Genomic DNA, 14,587 nt, shown 5'->3' with positions numbered 1-14,587 from the left:
ACGAGCAAAATGTTCAAAACCTTTGCAGTTGTGACATTGTAGCTTCTTTCGGTCCTTTTTCCAGCCTGCTTTCTTCTTACCTTTGAAAACTTCTCGGTCTTTCTGATCTTTCTGACCAGATAACGCTACACCATGATTTCCGGATGACGTCACGTTAACGTCACGTTCGACATCTAACAATTTTGCTTGTAATTGTTCCACCGTAATGTCCTTCGTAGGACAAATCCGCCATACTTGCTTGAAGTTATCAAACTTTTGCGGTAGACCACGAACAATTTTTGTAATAATTTTGTCATTTCCTTTTCGATGTTTAATTTTTGCGCCTTGAGCTTATTTTCAATGAGCATAAGCCCTGAAATATACGACGTCACAGTCATATCGTCTTTCCAGTGATAGTCGTTGTATGCTTCCAATGCAGCCAGCTTCGTCGTGTTTGAAACCTCGTCATAATGTCCCACGAGAGTCTTCCACATATCAGCGGATGATTTACAGGCGACCACCAAATTAAAATGTACATCATCGAGAGATTTACTTAACAAAGACCTCGCCAAGGCGTCCTTCTTTTTCCAATCAGCCAGTGTGGCATCCGTTGGTTGCTCTCTCGATCCATCAGCCACATCAAACACATCGTTTGCTTCGAGATGAGCCTGAATTTCAAAACGCCAACGAACGTAACTGCTTGAGTTCAGTTGCGTAACAGACTTCAAGTTTATTTCCATCCTTGCAGATTCAAGCGATGTTACTTGGACCTCTGTCTTCCTTGCACACACTATCACTCTCCTTTTTCTATTTATTATTATAGCCGTTCACACTCCTGGGCCCATAACCTATTGGGATTTTTATTGCTGAACAAGATGAAAAATACAGAGCTTGGTTTCTGGCGCGTGCGAACAATAACAAAGAAACAAAAGGTTAGGTTAGTACGAGAAGGGTGCTCACGCCATCTGTCAGGTAACTGATATAATAGAAGACAAGAACACGTGATATACATATAGTGGGACTAACGGCATACAATCAACAATTTAAAATAATTGTATCTAATTTTAATTATATAAAATTATATATGAGACATTTTTTCAAAAGATACAAGGAGCACAATATGTTCAATGGCGTTTACCAGACAAAAAAAAAGCGATTTAACAGTACCAAAAGACACTATTATCATGTGTTGCATCAACTTATTGGTCAAGGTGATGGTTACTTAATAAATGTGAAATCTATTAGAAAAAGCATTACTTTTTTAAAACGTAATCAATCGATCAATGTACCTCCCAGTGAAAAATGACAATGAAATTGTTATCAAATTAACATCGATTCGATGACTTACAACATATTGATCAAATGGTTAGATTACTTTATAAATGTAAAATCTTTTCTAGAAGGTATTAAAAATTAATCAATTGATTAACCTAATGAGAAATGATAGTGGAATCGACGCAAATTCGATTCGAGGTCGATTAAATTTCTCACTGGGCTAATCAATCGATAAATTTATTCCATACACGTATAAAATAATCTAGTCAACTGTTGACCAATACGTTGATGCAACGGTATACTGTTGCAATTGTTCACTGACAATCACATTGAAAATTTGATTTCTCTAGAGACTTTTCCTTTATGATTATTTTCTAGTGCTGAAATTAACTGGTGTCCAATAAAATGTGTGAAACTATTTTATACACTATATTATAACACTATAACCATATTATATACTATATTAGAACTATATTATACACTCTATAAATATATTATACACTCCATAATGAAAAGCTTGATATATCAGAGAGTAATCCGAAAACAGTCATAATCGCGAGTTACCTGTTATCAAATGTAAAAAAAACATAATAAAAATCACATTATAAATAATAAATAAGAACAAGGTAGTCATTTTGAACTCCTCCCTTTTGTCAGTCAAATATTCCACACTCACGAGCAAGTTAAGTTTTTCGGCCCTGTTCAGACATGAGACAATGATGAGCGTTCGAATATCTTTGTATAATTTGTCTAATAGCATAGAACAGAATCACAAAATCGTGTGCAATACTTATAAAATTTCCAATTTTATGAGATCCAAATTGCGTTCTTAATGTCAGCCATTGGCCGCTCTGCAGGATTCAACGTATCCACTGTTCACCCACTAAAAATTCCCAATTGATCTGTTCTCAACTGATTTGCTCACACTTTTTTACACTTTTTACACTTAAAATGAGATAGATATATATTTGACGCTGAAAAGAGAGAAAGTGGAGATGTTGAAAGTGTAAGCAAGTCGAATAGACATAGCGTTTTTGCTATCTCGTTATCGCAATAAAGACTCCCCAATCGTGTCGAACCATACAGTGACTGAGTTCAGCAGAACACAACAGTTTTATGATCAAAACTATAAGAAAACGGCTCGAATGATTAATATTGAATACATACAGGGTGGGCCATCTATTGGTACGTTTTTAAAAATGCGATCAAATGAGCATACATTGATATTTTTTATTAATTTTTTTTTTGTTGTGAAGCTAAAAGTATCCGCGTCAAGAATGAAAAACGATTTCGTTCATGTGGCTCCCTCTACTGGCCTTACAGTATGCCATTCGGTCACCCCAATTATTAATGACATTTTGGACTACCTCGGCGCCAATTTCACTCAAAACAGTCGTAATATAATGTCATCCACTAACATCCCTTTCTCACGAACTTTCCTCACCAATTTGCGTATAGCTCCTTCGGTGGGTGCTCTATCACGACCCATATTTCTTTTCAAAATTCGTACAGTTTCGGCGACACAGCACTGACTTTGAAAATAAGTTTTTAAAATTTCAAAACGCTCTTTAAGAGAAAACATGTTGTTTCGTGCCGCGGACGGTATGACTAATAAACTGTCAAAATTTCGGGTCTGTAGCTCGTTCGGTGTTGCCATACGACGAAATTCAAAAACGTACCAATAGATGGCCCACCCTGTATAAGAAAACAGCTAAGAGCCAATATAATATATCTGTTACAATATTCCAGATAAAAATTATAAACAAAAGTAGAAAAATCTTTGACAAAACTTAATAGCAAAATATAATAAGGATATTGTCTTGAATACTGTAACAGATACATTATATTGGCTCTCAGCTTCATTTTTATATGTATTGAGTTTTATGATTGTTTGCTGAAATAGGATCATTCTTTTAGATCTAAAAGTATAATCCAATCAGCGCGAAGAAAATTTCGAATAATTGCACAATAAACGTTCTGCTGAACACAGTCAAGATGACACCGACTAGCCTGCTCGCCGAGCAAATGAACATAATTGGTTGCTACTTATAGATTTAAACAATCATATACAATCGTTTGGTAAGCATGACTAGCCGCTTTGCTGTTTTGAATACGCCCAATCTTTATTTTCATTTCTTCTTATATTTCCGCGAGCATTCCCTGTCGCACAAAGGCGATTCCTCACCAAAGAAATATCGCTTGGTCCTGATTTTCATATCCCCTCTCATCTTACGCGCGTGTAACAGAAATATTAACACAAAACGGAGCCAGATACTCCACATCCATCGACCCGCTAAGATTTCGTAGAATCCGCAACGAGACAAAAACACAGCACTGAAGAGACATATTCAAACTAAACATACCAATATTTATATTCCGTGAAAGAATGATACTTCTGTTTTCGACCTTCTGCAGTTTATACTTCTTCATATCGTTTCTATATCTTCAGTGATTAAGTCCGATTAAGTGTTTTAAAATTCCGTAATACAAAACGCGCAATTATAATGGCGGACCAGCAATTAAGAGGCAACAAGATCCGAGTATTCAATCTCCGAGTTCGTCAATATCTGCGTAAACATTACAAACCATCAAAAGAAGAATATTTCGCAATTTGCATATATTGTTCGACAAAAGTAGGTTATAAAAGCAACTATGCTTATTTACCCTTGCACTTGAATGTAAAACATCCGGAAGTATTAACAGGAGGACAGAAGACAGAACGTAACATTCATTGGGCATGGGATTATTTCATTCCAACATTATCTGGCGATGCACAGTGCATTATATGTAAAAAACTATTAAATTCTCATGATCCCTATAAATTAGGGATTCTTACGTCTTCTTATTTGTACGTCAAGAAAGTACAAATAAAGAAATGCAAAAAATTAATCAATTAAGCAAAAATCGCTAGTCAAAAAAATGATAAAACAGTATCAAGATAAAAAATAGCAAAAAATACATAAAATTAAAACAATGATCGCAATAAGATGGTAAAAGAATTTTCCAATCTCTTGGTACGAGTTAATCGAGTAAGATAAAGTTCAAAAAATGAAATTAACCAAAAATTTTTAACGCTTCTGATGAGTAATCTGTTCCGTTTATGATTCCTTTTTAAAGGAAGCAAAAAGCGACTTCGTGAAAATACAAAATGTGAAAATACAGAATTTCCAGATTCTATTTAAAATTAAAAGAAAAGAAAACGCTTTTTATTAATTTAAATTTTTAACAATACACTAATTATTCATGAAAATCAATCTAAATTCACATTAACACTCGCTTATCACGTATTTTTTGACGCAAATGTAACTCGGAGTAAGTAACACAATTTAAAAAAACAGAACAATTTGAACAAATAGTAAGAATCACTGCTGACAAAAATGTTTTGGAAGATCATAGCTCGCAACAGTATTTATATATTGTGAAAAGAAAGAAGAGGGAATGATAAGTGCAGAGGGTAACATGTGGGTAGAGGTGCTTTTTTCAATGATTGATAGCTTTCAGGAAAGCATTCTATGTCACTCTGTTTGTTTAAATCTTTTTCTTATCATTTGATATGTATCATCTCGGAGACCATCCTTTTAATAATAAAATTGTTCTGAGTCAAGAATGCTAGTATTATTTCAATCAATCGTATGATCAAGTTTGTGACGAGAGATAACAGACAAAGAATTTGTAAGTTTTTTGAAATCGTTTATGTGTTCTTTTAAACGCATCTTTAATTTCCTTTTCGTCTGTCCTACATAAGAATAATTACAATCATGACAGTTAATTTTATAAACGACATTTGAGTGTTCTTCTTTTTTAATTTTATCTTTGCCTGTTTTAATGAAATTATTCGTACAATTCATTGATTTGTAAGCTATATTGAAGTCGAATTTTTTTGTAATAGATTTAAAATTTTTAGAAATTTTATTGAAGTAAGAAATGGTAAAATACTTTCTAGTAATGCTAGAGGAATCCGAGGCAATATCTTTGTGTTCCTTGATATTTTCAAAATTATTTTTGAAAGATACCGCCTTGATCCTGTTGTAAATAAAAACTCGGATGAATATCCATTATTTTGGAGAATATTGATTAGGGAAATGATATTATTCTTATGAAATTTTGGGAAAGGAATAGAATTTTGTCTATCCAATTACACATCTCTTTTGTGTTCAATAGGATGATTAGAAAAAAAAATTTAAGTATCTCCTAGAATTTGTAGGCTTCCTGTAATTGTCAAAAATAATTCTCCCATTTTCAATTAACAGTTTTACGTCGAGAAAGTTTATCACTCCATTATCGCCATATTCGATCGTAAATTTAATTCTTTCATGGTAAGAATTAAAAATACATAGGATTGTATTAATATGCTCGTTTGTGGAGCTGCAATAATGTCATCCACAGAGCGAAATAAAAAATTGTATATATCGGACGAAAATTTAGCAAGGTCTTATACTAGGACTCCATAAAGTGCATAAGGATGGTTATCCTTTAAGAATGATTGTCGGTTGCATAAACAGTCCCTTCTTCAATTTGGCCACTTTTCTAAAAAAAAAGACATTATTGACAAAAGCATTAAAAAAAATTTTAATTATATTAAAAACAGTTTCGATCTTGTTAAAAAAATTAATGGTATGCCATTACAAAAAAATTATAAAATTGTATCATTTGACATCATTTCTGTGTATTCCTATGTATCATTTCTATGTATCATTTCGAATATTCCTAACGATTTAGCTTTAAAAAGTATCTTGGAAAGATGGAATTCGATATGCAACAACACGACAATACCATCCCACGAGTTTAAAATACCAATTTCAATTATTCAAAAGTCTACTTTTTTTAAATTTAATGATGAAATTTATGAACAAATATTCAGTCTGCTCATGGGATCTCCTCTTTCTCCAATTCTAGCGGATGTGGTAATATAAGATTTGGAATACAGCATATTTAAGACACTAACCACTGTGCGAGAGCGCACCGCGCGGAAAGATTCGAGTGAGAAAACGGCACAAGGTTGATATGATGCACGACAGTAAAGAGAACTCCGTTTCTTTGTAATTTAACAAAAGAATTTTCTTTAATATGCTCAGTTACAAAGTATAAAAATATAATTAATTAAATATTAGATTAACAGAATATTAAATGCGGTCACCTTTTCCAAATGATATTTTGGAATCGCGGTAATGGAAAATCTCGGCGATTTTCTCGGTACTTCTCGAAAGATTCGTTTTATAGCGATTTCACTAAGCGGTTAGCACGGCGATTTTACGAAGCGAGATTATGACTCTAAGAACTCTAAGAACTTTTAGACTCTAAGAACTAAGGACTCTAAGAACTTTTTCGAAGTAAGAAGGAGGACGACGAGATCGAAGCATTTATTGCTTTCGGCCTGAGCTTTCTTTTTTGGGAAAAATCCAATAAAAATTTGCCACAATCGTAATTATTACGTGGCATTAGGTGTACAAAATTGATTGGCGCTTTGGATTCTTTTCTAATGACGTTCAACGTAACAGTCATGCGCGACAGAAAATCCGTGCGTGGGATTGGTGACAGCGCGTGACGTATTCGTCGGAGCGCGGCGCTCGCGTGCGCGAATTGAATCGTTCTAGAACTTTCGATTGTCCGTTGCCGGTAACGACAACTTGTTTGCGTGTAACGACTTGTTTTAAAAAGAACAAAGAACGCCAAATCGATGATTTTAACGAGGATTAAGATCATGCTCGAGATGAAATCACGAGCTCAATTTATGCATGCGTTCAATGACAATTATTGTCAGTCGACTGAAAGAATTCTTGCTTTTCTTTTCGAATTACCGATCTCAAACAACCACACATATTTCACTCTATTATCGCTACGTGACATATTATTGCAGCTTCAACCGAGCATATTAATACAATCCTATGCTTTTTTAATGCTTACCATCAAAGAATCAAATTTATGGCAAGTAATGGAGTAATAAATTTTCTCGACGTAAAATTGTTAATTGAAAATGGGGGAATTATTTTTGACAATTACAGGAAGCCTACAAATTCTGGGAGATACTTAAATTTTTTTTTTCTAATCATCGTATTGAACACAAAAGAGGTGTTGTAATTGGACAGTTAGACAAAATTCTATTCCTTTCCCATCCAAAATTTCATTTGAATAATATCATTTCCCTAATCAATATTCTCCAAAATAATGGATATCCATCCGAATTTTTATTTACAACTATTAACAACAGGATCAAGGCGTTGTCATTTAAAAACAATTTTGAAAATATCAAGAGACACAAAGATATTGCCAACTCGAATTCCTCTAGGATTGCTAAAAAGTATGTTACTATTTCTTACTTTAATAAAATTTCTGAAAAATTTAAATCTATTACAAAAAAATTCGACTTCAATATAGCTTACAAACCAATGAACTATATGAATAATTCATTAAAACAGGCAAAGACAAAATTAAAAAACAAGAACACTCAAATGTCGTTTATAAAATTAACTGTCATGATTGTAATTATTCTTATGTAGGACAGACGAAAAGGAAATTAAAGATGCGTTTAAAAAAACACATAAATGTTTTCAAAAAACCTACAAATTGTCTTCTTTGTCTATTATCTTTCGTCACTTGGATCAATCTTATATCCTACAAATATGAATTAGACGAAGATGCGAGCGACGAGGGAACAGCTAACGAGCAAGACGATGAAAGAGAGGAACAAAGAAGCAACAAAGAAAGTGAAAATAACCTCGAAGAGAACCATTCTATCAGAGGCCAAGTGAATATGAAATTCGCCATGACATATCGAGACCTGCAAGACTCAATAAAAACTTTCACTGAAAAAGATACATATCCGGTTGAAAGATGGATATCTGAATTCGAAGATGCAGATAACTTGTTTGGATGGTCGGAATTACAGAAGCTAGTGTTCGCAAAGAAATCACTAGCTGGACCTTCTAAAATGCTCATCGACAGCGAAGGCATTATCAAGTCGTGGAAGAAATTAAAAGAAATTCTACGAGACGAGATTTATAGACAAAATAAACAGTGCTCAAATGCATGATATGCTAGTCAAAAGAAGATTGAAGAGAGACGAAACCGTACAGGAATATTATTATGTGATGAAAGAGATAGCTGCCAGAGGCAACATAGAAGCAGAAACACTCATGAAGTACGTGATTGATGGACTTCCGGAAGACGCACAAAGCAAAATCATATTGTACGGAGCTAAATTGACGGAATTCAAGGAGAAGCTTAAAATATACGAAGCAATTCGGAAGAAGAATACTGAGATGATGAGAACTAGAGAGAAGAATAACATGCAGAGGAAGACAGAAGAAGCGAGAAAACCATCAAAAAGTGAAAAAGAACAAGAGACGGACGGTGCTACAATTGCGGCGGACATAAAGACTGCAAGAAGAAAGAATTAGGTAAAAAGTATTTTAAGTGTTAAAAATACGGGCATACTGCAAAGTTGTGTAACGCGTCAGACGATAGCGGTAGCGGACAAAAAGACGGCGGTAATTAATACGATTACTGATGCATCGAGCGATAGAATGTTTAAACGAATTACGATAAACGGTCTGCGGGTTAATGCGTTAATTGATATCGGCAGTCAAATCACGGTAATGCGCAAAGACATTTACGATAGAATAAAATTAGACAAGTTATGGGGAAATAGTATTTGTTTAACCGGTTTTGGAAAAAACGAAGTACATTCATTGGGTTGTGTAAATATAATTATAGAAGTAGGTGCTGATGAATATCCGTGTGTAGTGCACATTGTGCCAAATGAAGCTATAAATTCAAACATCATAATTGGTAGCGATTTTCTAGCGATGATGGAAATGACCATCAATAACGATGGAATAACTATACGAAGAGCAACGCCTGCTCAATTATTAACACAAATCAACGTGATCGAAAAGCAACCGTTAGACAATCATACGATCGATTGGAATAATATTAGCATTCTTGACTCAGAACAATCTTATTATAAAAGGATGATCTCCGAGATGATATATATCAAATAGACAAAAAAAAGGTTTAAACAAACAGAGTGTCACAGAAACGCTTTCCTGAAATCTACCTACCAATCATTGAAAAAGCCCCTCTACCCACATGTTACCCTCTCCACTTATCATTCCCTCTTCTTTCCTTTCACAATATATAAATACTGTCGCGAGCTATAGTCTTCCAAAAAATTTTTGTTAGCAGTGATTCTTACTATTTGTTCAAATTATTCTGTTTTTAAAATTGTGTTACTTACTCCATTGAGTTACATTTGCGAAGACTTGCGTTAAAAAATATGTGATAAGTAAATGTTAATGTGAATTTAGATTAATTTTCATGAATAATTATTGCATTGTTTAAAATTTAAATTATTAAAAAGCGTTTTTTTAATTTTAAATAGAATCTGGAAATTCCGTATTTTCACATGAAATCGCTTTTTGCTTCCTTTAAAAAGGAATCATAAACGGAGCAGATTATTCGTCAGAAGCGTTAAAAATTTTTGATTAATTTCATTTTCTGGACTTTATCTTACTCGATTAACTCGTACCATAAGCGATTGGAAAATTCTTTTACTATCTTATTGACTAGCGATCATTGTTTTAAGTTTATGTATTTTTTTCTATCTTTAATTTTGATACTGTTATCATCTTTTTGACTAGCGATTTTTGCTTAATTGATTAATTTTTTGTATTTCTTTATTTATTATTTTGATGTACTGATGATGGTCAAATCTTGACCGAAACCTTTGTGTATGTTTTTATATATGACTTGAAGTCAAGTGAAGTTTTAAATATATGACTTTCGTTTTAACATCTATCGTTGTGGCTGTATGCTCCATGTTATTTATATTTTGTATTTTTGAGCCCTTCAAACATTTAAGAAATATTTATTGTTATAAATATTTCTTTTATAATGTTATATTAAATGAAGTAGTAGTATTTTTATATTTTACATTTATGAATTGATAAGATGTTCAATTACTTTATTTTAAATGTACAGAATGTAAATAAATGTTATTATAAACAAAAAAAATAATAATTATATATCTAATATTAAAATTATTAGGAAAAAGAGATTCGTAAATAATAAAAACATATTTCTAAAAAGTGATACATGTAAATATGTACTGTCTATTGAATTTTTCTCATATTTGGAAATAATTAAATTTACAGAAATTCTTTCAAATCATTTGAGCGTATTGTAACAAATTTTTTTTACAAAGTATTTATTTTTCATATAGAAGCTGTGTTCTAATACACATGTTTGGTAATAACTATATCACTTGTCATGTGGACTGATAATACGGATTAAATCACAGATCTTATTAATATGGACTGGCATTTGGGACAGTTTTTGTAACAATTAACAACTGCATTGATGCGTTAAAAAAATGAAATCATGTTATACGATTTCTTGAATGATTAGCTATGTTTACCAGAATGCCTACTTTGAGTTCAACACGCTACTATTCTATTTAACGCTATGATTTCTATTTAATTATAGAGCGTAATTTCATAGTACGTTTCCTTGTATGCACCTAAAACATAACATTCACGTCATCAAGCAAAACAATATCATTCAGAATGGAAACAATTGTAGAAATTTTGTATTGCATGCAGATATATGTATATGCATGCTTATATGTCAAATGTCACAATGAATTAGCACAAGTGTTTATATTATGACTATATTTCGTAATGCACAGTCGGTACTGAAAATGTATATCTATACTCTAGGCGCGTTCTAATATACACTGCCAGTTGAAAATCAACAGTATATGTAACGTGAACTATAGATTATCAGTACTGACATTGCATATCGGAACATAATTGTTACGAGAAATTTTCAATACTCGCAGTGACTAACGGAATGTCTACGAAAATGCTGTCAATCGTCTGCTCAATAACTGTTTTTAATGCTTTGATTAGTACATGCTAGGACAAGGTTAAAATACATGATACATCATAATAAAAAGAAATCATGCATACACGTGGTTTGCACTCGGTAATGCATGTATGCAATAAATGGATATATACTCATTTGTATTTCTTCTATTTATTTTTCATTTATAAGAAAATCGTAAAATGCAGATTTTTTTACGTACTGCAATCAGATCCTCACAAGAGATATTATAGTTGTTACATTATTATGAGACTTGTCTATTACCAATAGAAAATGTAAAATTAACATGACGTTTATTGTACATTTTCTAAAAGATAAGAAAATGAGAAGGTATCTCTTTCTAAAACTCTTTCTCAAGAACAATCTCTTTTCACAGAGATTCCTGCGTTTCATAACCTCCTTGACACCTTTATTGGTATGGTCTTCAAAGATTCCAGAAATATCTTTACGGATTATCTCGCGGATTATCGCATGTCATGATTCATTGTAATAACTTTTCACTAATCACAATAATAACAACAATACACACAAGATTGTCCATATGCAACAATACTGCTCAACGCGTATAGTAGTCGTCTATGAGAGAACTGAGAAACGCTCGTAAGCTCGGATAACGTTTCCGATTTTGTTTGTAGGTAAAGTCTCTGCCACAACAGAACGTATCGTATGTTCATGAACACATGTATATTCATGTGTATGGTATATAAAAGATAAAATTACCATAATCAGGATATCTGTGTGCATTATTTACTTTTTTATACTTGTACATATTTTTTTCAAATGCCATTACAATAATTATAGTATAACAATCACTATTACACTGTTATTATTACAATTTTAATCTCTACACAATTGTATCAAAATACGAATTGTATCAAACTACGACGAATATATGAAGTAACGCAGGGAGAGAATCAATTAGCATCGCGGAAAACAGTGGACTTCGATACATTAGAGCAGGGCTCAGCAAAATTTGCACTTCTCGGCCGATTTTCGACAGACTCTCGCTACTCCTATCACCGCTCGTCACGCGCACAGTTCAAATGCTCGATGTTTAGGAGTGTCTAATTCAAAGACATGAGGTACACGGGGCGCTCGCTTTGGATGCTCACGCTGTAAACTTCATTCTATTTTTTTTTGCTCATTATATAATTAACACAGAATGAAGCAACGGGTAAACTCAAAACGAATACATTCAATGAATTTTCAATAGTTTTCCACGTCACCCTTGAGGTACTATTTTTGATGCGTTTTCTTTTTAAGTGATATCTCCAACACGTCTAGTGATAAAAATGATAAATTGTACGATCAAGTAATTAAACGAAGTGAAAAATACTTATTCTGATTTTCGGAATCTTTTATTGGAGAGAAATGTCGATTTATATATTACACGTAGCGAGACCAGGCGCATAAGACCAGGCAAAGAATCATCACTCAAGGTAGAACGTCTCTCATTTTTTATAAGTTTTATTTTTGGAAAGGATGAAAAGGAATGAATTCGAAGTCCGAAATCTTGAAAATAGGGGTATGATGATTCTTTCATTTTGTATGATTCGAACATTTTGTAAAAATCGGCACCAGTTTCTTTAACCGTTTTAAGTGCAATATCGTTCTGCAAATCACATAATTCATCTTGCAAGTCAAGATGCTGTCCTCCAATTGGCTTGGCACTGTAAGGAGATTCTCGAAAAGAATTAATTCAGTTCTAAGTTTTTCGAAGCAAGTAAACCGTGTATCAGATTCGTCTATAAGAGAATCTAGAAAATGAATGTATTCTTTGAAATTGCAATTATTGTCATGTTTTTTCAAAAATAATCTGACAAAAAAGAAAAAAGTGAAAAATATTATCGTTTAAATGAGATTTTAATACCTGCAATTTTCTTCGGAAAGAATCAACATGACTCACTAATTGAGAAATATTTTTATTCGTCCTTTGCAGTTTTAAATTAAGAAGCCTAAGTTGATTACTTATATCAATAATAAAAGCGAGTTCAGTAAGAAATGTCACATCTTCCAAAAGAAATATATATTCGTGAAATTTTGAATTGTTCATTTTTTCAGGAAAAGGAGAATGTCTTTTCTTATCGCAAAAAATATTTCTAAACATTTTGCAGCACTAAGCCAACGAACTGGACAATGAAGTGGGACATCTGTGTAAACAGCTTTATGTTCCTCAAGAAATAATTTAAATTTTCGGTGAGTAAGGAACTTATGTCCACCTTTAATTTCATTAATTATTTTAGTGATAGTCTCCATAACTGTTGAAAGTTTTACAATATAATTTGTTACCGATTAATGCTTCCTGATGTATTATGCAGTGAATAATGAGGATATTTAAATTTCGCTGCTTTAATTTACCAGCCAATCCTTTCTTTAAACCTGTCATAGCTTTTGCGCCATCAGTCGTAATTGAAGAACATTTACTAAAATCTATGTCAAATTTTTTAAGAATTTCTTCAACTGCCAAAAAAATATCGAGTTCTGTCGTTGTGTTACGTAATACGACGAAATCTAAAAGTTCCTCGACACATGAATAATTCGTCTTATACAATTCGTTCTTGTACAATTCGAATAAAAATACTAAGTTGACTCATGTGTCGAATATCAGTGCTTTCGTCGAGACACAAAGAAAAATATTTACAAAAGGTAAAATGATTTCAAAAGGTTTTGTAATTTATCCCTTATGGAATCACTGATATCAGCAATTTGGTGTTACAGTTCTTGCACTAAAACGAATGTTCATAGCTTTCTCCCGAGCTAAGGAATTGTCAAAAGCTTTTACTGCTTCAATAATACAGTTTTTCACAAAAACACCTTCGATGAATGGTTCAGAATTTTGTACTATAAGTAGAGAAACTGCATAAGAGGGCTGCTTATAGGGATTTTTGAGAAGAACAAGGAAAAGATGGTATTGCACTTTCTTGATAAACTAATTTTAACCCTTCTATAACATTCAATTTTTCTGAATTTCAGTAATTTAAATAATTTACCGAATGACGAGTTTTGTTGTTTCTCTAACACAAATTTTTTTAATTACCGAAGATTGAAAGCCGCAAAATAAACAAATCGTTCGATCTGAAATGTAAAAATGTTAAAAAAGTAATTAAGTTCCCAAGATTTATGAAAAACTTGTACACACTTGTTTTTTTCCATTCTCGAAGCTAATTTCTTAGAAGAATAATAAAATATATTTACATCTATTGATATTACGTCTAATAGCACAGAATGCTAAAGATCCGGGTTCGATCTTTGGCTGAGGTAATATTTTTCGCAATGAAATTATTTACAGATTTTAATATGTTATCTAACATTATTAAGATCTTTCTAAGATTCCTATGAACATCAAATTATTGAATTGGTAGTCAGTTTAATTTGTGATATTACTGCGATAGTTTAGTAAAGTTTGCGTTTCAAAGCCGAAAAATTATTCCAACATTTTAAATTAAAGGAC

The 14,587-nt window shown here is 32.5% G+C and overlaps 1 pseudogene; it reads right to left on the bottom strand.

The window, feature by feature from the left end:
• Positions 1–836: 836 nt before the first annotated feature.
• On the bottom strand, positions 837–14,563 carry LOC147908798 (general transcription factor II-I repeat domain-containing protein 2B-like; annotated as a pseudogene).
• Between the last annotated feature and the right edge of the window lie 24 nt (positions 14,564–14,587).

Source organism: Acromyrmex echinatior, chromosome 8 (assembly GCF_024713525.1).
Source record: "Acromyrmex echinatior isolate Ae372 chromosome 8, ASM2471352v2, whole genome shotgun sequence".
NCBI classification, from domain to species: Eukaryota; Metazoa; Arthropoda; class Insecta; order Hymenoptera; family Formicidae; genus Acromyrmex; species Acromyrmex echinatior.
This window is presented reverse-complemented; position numbering and strand designations above follow the sequence as displayed.